The sequence below is a fragment of the Dreissena polymorpha genome, chromosome 7 (genome assembly GCF_020536995.1).
Source record: "Dreissena polymorpha isolate Duluth1 chromosome 7, UMN_Dpol_1.0, whole genome shotgun sequence".
NCBI lineage: Eukaryota > Metazoa > Mollusca > Bivalvia > Myida > Dreissenidae > Dreissena > Dreissena polymorpha.
Genome location: NC_068361.1, coordinates 18,569,224 through 18,575,223, shown reverse-complemented (window position 1 = coordinate 18,575,223; position 6,000 = coordinate 18,569,224). Strand labels below are relative to the sequence as shown.

Sequence of the window (6,000 nt, the reverse complement as noted above, 5' to 3'; positions counted from 1 at the left end):
TATCCGATAGCATTACGAATATAAGAAATGTTCAAACTGCTCATTAAGTGAACTTCGACTGGTGATTTAAATTTACATGTAGGGCGGCATACATACTGAGCAAACGTTCGACTTTGTATTGGTATATAGGTGTGTGTTGCTTTAATTCTCCGTCAAGTCTTAATTTTTACTACACCACTGCATTGATATTTGCCTGATACAATGCTATATATATATATTTATATTAGTTCAACAGGAAGTTGCTTTATCATTCAATGTTTGGAGGTAGGTGATATAACTCGGAATAAACTATAAAGTCATCAATTTAGTAAACAATGGTATCATTTTCCACAAAGGGGGATATAACAAAACAAACAATTTGGTACCTAGATGTAACACATTTTAGTTTTAGTGAAGACGCCCCCCCCCCAATAAATTTATAATTGTTTGGTTGAAGTATAATCTTGATTTATTATCAAATTGATTATTTTGTTTATGAAGTCTTTAATCAATTAATTTTATCTATGAAGCAGCTTGTTCGTGTTTTTTTTCTAGAGTGTGTTTTTTTAGTTTAGCTGTGTAAGGAATGCATGTAAATCAAAAGTGCATGTAGGTGTACTAGTGTAATACATGGAATATTCTCAAAATCTTACTGAGTATCTTATACATGTTGCTCATTTGGGAGCACAAATGCAACCAAGAATAATGTGTCATTCAGACCCATTGTGAATACACAATTAACACCTTATTTCACTTTGAGTAAACCTGGGCAGGGTTGTCGAACTGTAGTTGTTTGTTGTTTTAAATCCAATTAAATATGGTCAATTGGTGAATTGAAAAATGGTTAAATCACATTTATATTAATTTCAAAACTGTTTTGACAACAGCCTACATAATGGTCATGAAGATATATGAATGATTCATTTTGTATTAACAAATGAAAAAGATGTCGAAAGTGTAACATATATTTTGAATCCGCCCCTGTTAAATACAACAGATGCATCTATGACTACCATATATAAAACAATTAAGTCAATTCAAATAAATATACTTATTAAAATTAATATTTAAAACTGTTTAAAAAAAAATTGTATGATAATGTGCTAATCTCATCTTATGAATGACTATCCCCCTATAAAGATGTCACCTAATCTCATCAATGCTGATTAAAGGGCCTGTATATTGCACCTCAAGTACCCGTTATGCAATAGCTGTATTCTTGTATAATACACTTGCTAATCTAATCTTGTTTAGTTTTGGTGTTTTCACTAAAAATACACTTATATTTGTTAATGCAGCATCAACATACTAACACAATATCGCGTAAAGAGAATAATAATGCATTTAATGTCAACCATACTTTCGTTTGACAACGGATCATTTTAATTCCCTGCAACGTATCTATTCATATGACACACGAACACTAAATCCGATTTATTAATCATCTCTTTCACCAAAGCAATAAGCGGATTAGACGAATGAGTTCAACAAGGTGCTGACGGCTTTATCGATCGCATTTAATCGGGTGCCGTTTGTCCGGGTATACAATTAAATCGGGTGCCGTTTGTCCGGGTATACAATTAAATCGGGTGCCGATTGTCCGGGTCGCCAAATGTGCAGGGTGCCGCCTGTCCGCATATGCAAAAAAACACTGGATGCCGATTGTCCGGGTGCCGTTTGTCTGGATACCATAAACAATGGTTTTATTGGTCTAATTTCATGTCAAAATCAATTCACACTTTAATATACATTTCAAAACGCAGCTATAATATACGACCATGTCAATATCTGACTGGACCATCACGCAAACAGAAGGAGAAAAAGTCATTGCATGATTAGGCTGAAAATATAAACACAAATGAATACATATGAAGTCTTTAATAGACAGAGATATTTGCCTCCATTTGTGTCAAAGAGTTATTAAACATAATCACAGAAAGACCATGTTCACATTTGGTGACTTAATAACATCATGCTATCATACCACGCCTACGCTAATTGGGCCATGTCATAAAAAACACCATACAATACATTGATCTGATGACATAATAACTGTCCTACTCAACTCGTGAACTTGTGATGTCATGATGACTTTACAGATCCATCAACATGTGTCGTCATGATGACCTTGTAAATGACATGTCATAGTAGTGACAAATACTCCTCGATGAGCGCATGAAGTAATATGCAGCATGAGCTAACAACCAAAAAAGGGACCTTTTAGCGTAGCCAGTTTTGTCACCAAGGATGATTTTTTAACAATGATGACCACAATACACTGCTAGATATGAAAACCAGAATGACAGACACTGCAAGGAGTTGTAATGGATTGTTAATATAGAGGATATTTGTTGGATTTGTTAAAATATTGATTTAAATTCACGAGTGATCATAGAAAAAATATTTTTTCTATGATGACTAGTGAATTTAAATCGATATTCCATCAACCAAATTCAACACATTTTCAACTTATTTTAGGATTTAAAATGATAATTTCTGTATTTTGCTGAAATAATGACGTCTTAACGTCATGAAACCACGTCATCTCACAGTTCAACATGTGACAGGCCAATCAGATAAAACTTTTTTTTCAAAGATTATCTCACAGAACAACAGTGAAATTTTCATGGTTAATTTCACTGTTTGAACCAGTGAATTATCAATTTTAATTCACTGACATTTCTCTATCAACCAATGGAAAGCATAAAATTTCTGTATTTGTTATCACATACCATGATAATTTACATCTTCAGAGACACTTTCAAAACAAGATGTGTTTGTGAAACACTATGTCCCCGTATATGACGTTTGACCTTGAAGGATGACCTTGACCCATCACCACTCAAAATGTGCAGCTCCATGAGATACACATGCATGTAAAATATAAAATTGCTAGCTTCAATATTGCAGAGGTGACATTACATGAGCAATTTTGACCCATATATTTGACCCTGACTTTTCACCACTCAAAATGTGCAGCTCCATGAGACACACATGCATGCCAAATATCAAGTTGCTATCTTCAATATTGCAAAAGTAGTCATAAAATGAGCGATTTCGGCCACATATATTTGACCTCTGACCTTGAAGGATGACCTTGACCTTTCACCACTCAAAATGTGCAGCTCCATGAGGTACACATGCATGCCAAATATCATGTTGCTATTTTGAATATTGAAATATTGCAAAAGTGTACATTAAATAAGCGATTTTGAACCATATATTTGACCTTTGACCTTGAAGGATGACATTGACCTTTCACCACTGAAAATGTGCAGCTCCATGAGATACATATGCATGCCAAATATCAAGTTGCTATCTTCAATATTGCAAAAGTTATTGCAAATGTTAAAGTTGACGCAAACCAACAGACCAACCAACCAACAGACAGGGCAAAAACAATATGTCCCCCAATACTATAGTGGGGGACATAAATATGACGTGGTCTTAATAGGTGTGTGAACATATTGATACCTGCTTCACATAAGAGATGCCCATAAGGTTGTTTCACCATAATCATAACTTAACTTGATAATGTCCAGATGAAATATAGACTAACATCCCCCCCCCCACACACACACACACCTCCCCATATTGCTTTGACACATCGGTAGGTGTTTGACCATTTTATCAAGCAAAAAAATGCTCCTTTATATAAGACATTTTATGCATTTAGAAAGAACAAGAGCTGTCACCATAGGATGACTTATGCCCCCTATAAACGCTCGACAGAAGTTATGAGCATTTTTCGAAACCTAAACGCAGATTTCGAAACCTAAACGCGGACCATAAGTTCAAGGTCACAGGGGTAAATTTTTTTGTGAGTATGGAAAGGCCTTGTCCATATACACATGCATACCAAATATGAAGGTTATATCTCAAGGGACATAGAAGTTATGAGCATTTTTCGAAACCTAAAGGCAGAATTCGAAACCTAAAGGCAGAATTCGAAACCTAACCGCGGACCCTAAGTTCAAGGTCAAGGTGACAGGGGTAATTTTTTTGCGCATATGGAAGGCTTTGTCCATATACTCATGCATACCAAATATGAAGGTTATATCTCAAGGGACATAGAAGTTATGAGCATTTTTCGAAACCTAAACGCAGATTTCGAAACCTAACCGCGGACCCTAAGTTCATTGTCAAGGTCACAGGGGTATTTTTTTGTGTGTGTATGGAAAGGCCTTGTCCATAAACACATGCATACCAAATATGAAGGTTATATCTCAAGGGACATAGATGTTATGAGCATTATTGGAAACATAAACGCAAAGTGTGACGGAAAGACGGAGAGATAGACAGACGGACAGTCCGATCACTATATGCTCCCTTTTCTTCGAAATGGGGCATATAAAGTTCAATGGACAAAATGGCCACCTGTGGGGAAAAAAAATTGTCCACTACTACTCCTTATGAAAATGGTGTCCAGCAACAATTAAAGTAGTTAAACAGACAAGAAATTCAAACAGACCTAGAAAACCCAACCAACCACTTGATGACTTCAGACAGTGATGTTTTTGGAATAATTTGATATAAAATTCCCTTTACATTTTTTATCTGATTGGCCTGCCACATTTAAAAAAAGTTGAAGAACAAACTGCCCGTATATACATGTGATTCTTCAAACTTTGTTGGGGAATGAAATGATGAATATCACAAACAAAATGAAAACACGATCAGTAATACATATGTTCTTGCTAAATGAACACATAAAATTAATGATCTTTGGTACCGGTGGACAATTGTTTTTTAGTTTTAAAACTTACAAAATGAAAAAATAAAGTATGATACATAATGTTTGAAATAGTGTCTGCTTCATTATCAGAGGGCTAATCACCTGACAAACAAGATGGCGAGGACCATGCCGAGCAGGTGTTTTTCAAATTTTCTTAGCCTGAGCTGTAATTTTGTGACCAGCTAAGAAATGTTGCAGAATATAGTCAAGATATAGAGCATATATTAATATGATATAAACGCTCATCACTTTCTTGCCGATTTGGCTGGAAAGAGAGCGGCATTTTAACAATTAATACAAGCAATAAAAGGTATAAAACAGCGAAAATGAATGTCTTGACATGGAAGTGGCCATCTTGTTTTTCAAGTTATTACTCCCTCTGTAAGTACAAGATACAGAAAATGATCAGACCTGATAGACACGTTTGAACAGTGAAACTATGTTTTAAACATATAGGTCTATATTAAACAATTCTTAAATTCACATCCACATATTATTATACATGAGTATATGTGTATATATTATATTATACATGTGGTCGTCTCAAGGGCATTGTCAGAAGATTAAGTTATTTCATCAACATTGAAGTAAATCCTACACTTCAAAACCATTCATTATCTTTGTTATTGTCACTAATTTCAATATCATCTAAAGAATAAACATGAAGAGAGAAACAAAAGCCGTGCACATGTCAACAACAATATGAGTGTATAGTCACCATTGATACTACCCTGTCATGATTTATTTAACACAGTGTACAATTAGAACTTGAGAAATGTTAGATTTATATTTGTTTATTGACAAATACATTACAAGAAAGTGTTCTGATGTATAGTTATCAAACCTTAAAGTTGTTTTTTTAAATGTGTCAGATCAAGAATATGTTAGTCAGCTCCCGTCAAACAACACAATTAGGAAATATTAGTACAGTACCTGTGTTTATAGGTTAAAGTGATTTATATTTCATATTTCATGTGTTATAATCAACAGAGCAAAGTCACTTTAAATTTGAAACATTTTTCACCTATCCTCACCCAAAAGAGAATCCAATCTCAAACATAGTTGCAACTTCCAATATTCTCTGTTGAAAGTCTCTTCGAGACATATTTGTTTTCCCAGAAGGCTGGTGCGTCTGAGGCAAAGCTATAATGGCTATGTGCAAACAGCATTAACCAAGAACAGCCTGAGAGTAAAGTTTGAAAGGCGTGAATTTCAACCCTTAGATACTGATGAGCAGAAAACAGGATTAAACCTGAACAGGCTGCAAGTTACTCGCAGGCTGTTAT

The 6,000-nt window shown here is 34.7% G+C and overlaps 3 protein-coding genes across 6 annotated transcripts in view; 1 reads left to right on the top strand and 2 right to left on the bottom strand.

Annotated features, from left to right (window-relative positions):
• Window positions 1-6,000, bottom strand: part of LOC127837785 (uncharacterized) — a 605,533-nt gene that overhangs the window by 506,491 nt on the left and 93,042 nt on the right. The gene's annotated exons all lie outside the window — the stretch shown is intronic.
• LOC127837806 (solute carrier family 49 member 4 homolog) overlaps window positions 1-6,000 on the top strand; it is a 583,680-nt gene that overhangs the window by 519,194 nt on the left and 58,486 nt on the right. The gene's annotated exons all lie outside the window — the stretch shown is intronic.
• Window positions 1-6,000, bottom strand: part of LOC127837799 (G-protein-signaling modulator 2-like) — a 616,832-nt gene that overhangs the window by 572,750 nt on the left and 38,082 nt on the right. The window lies entirely within an intron of this gene.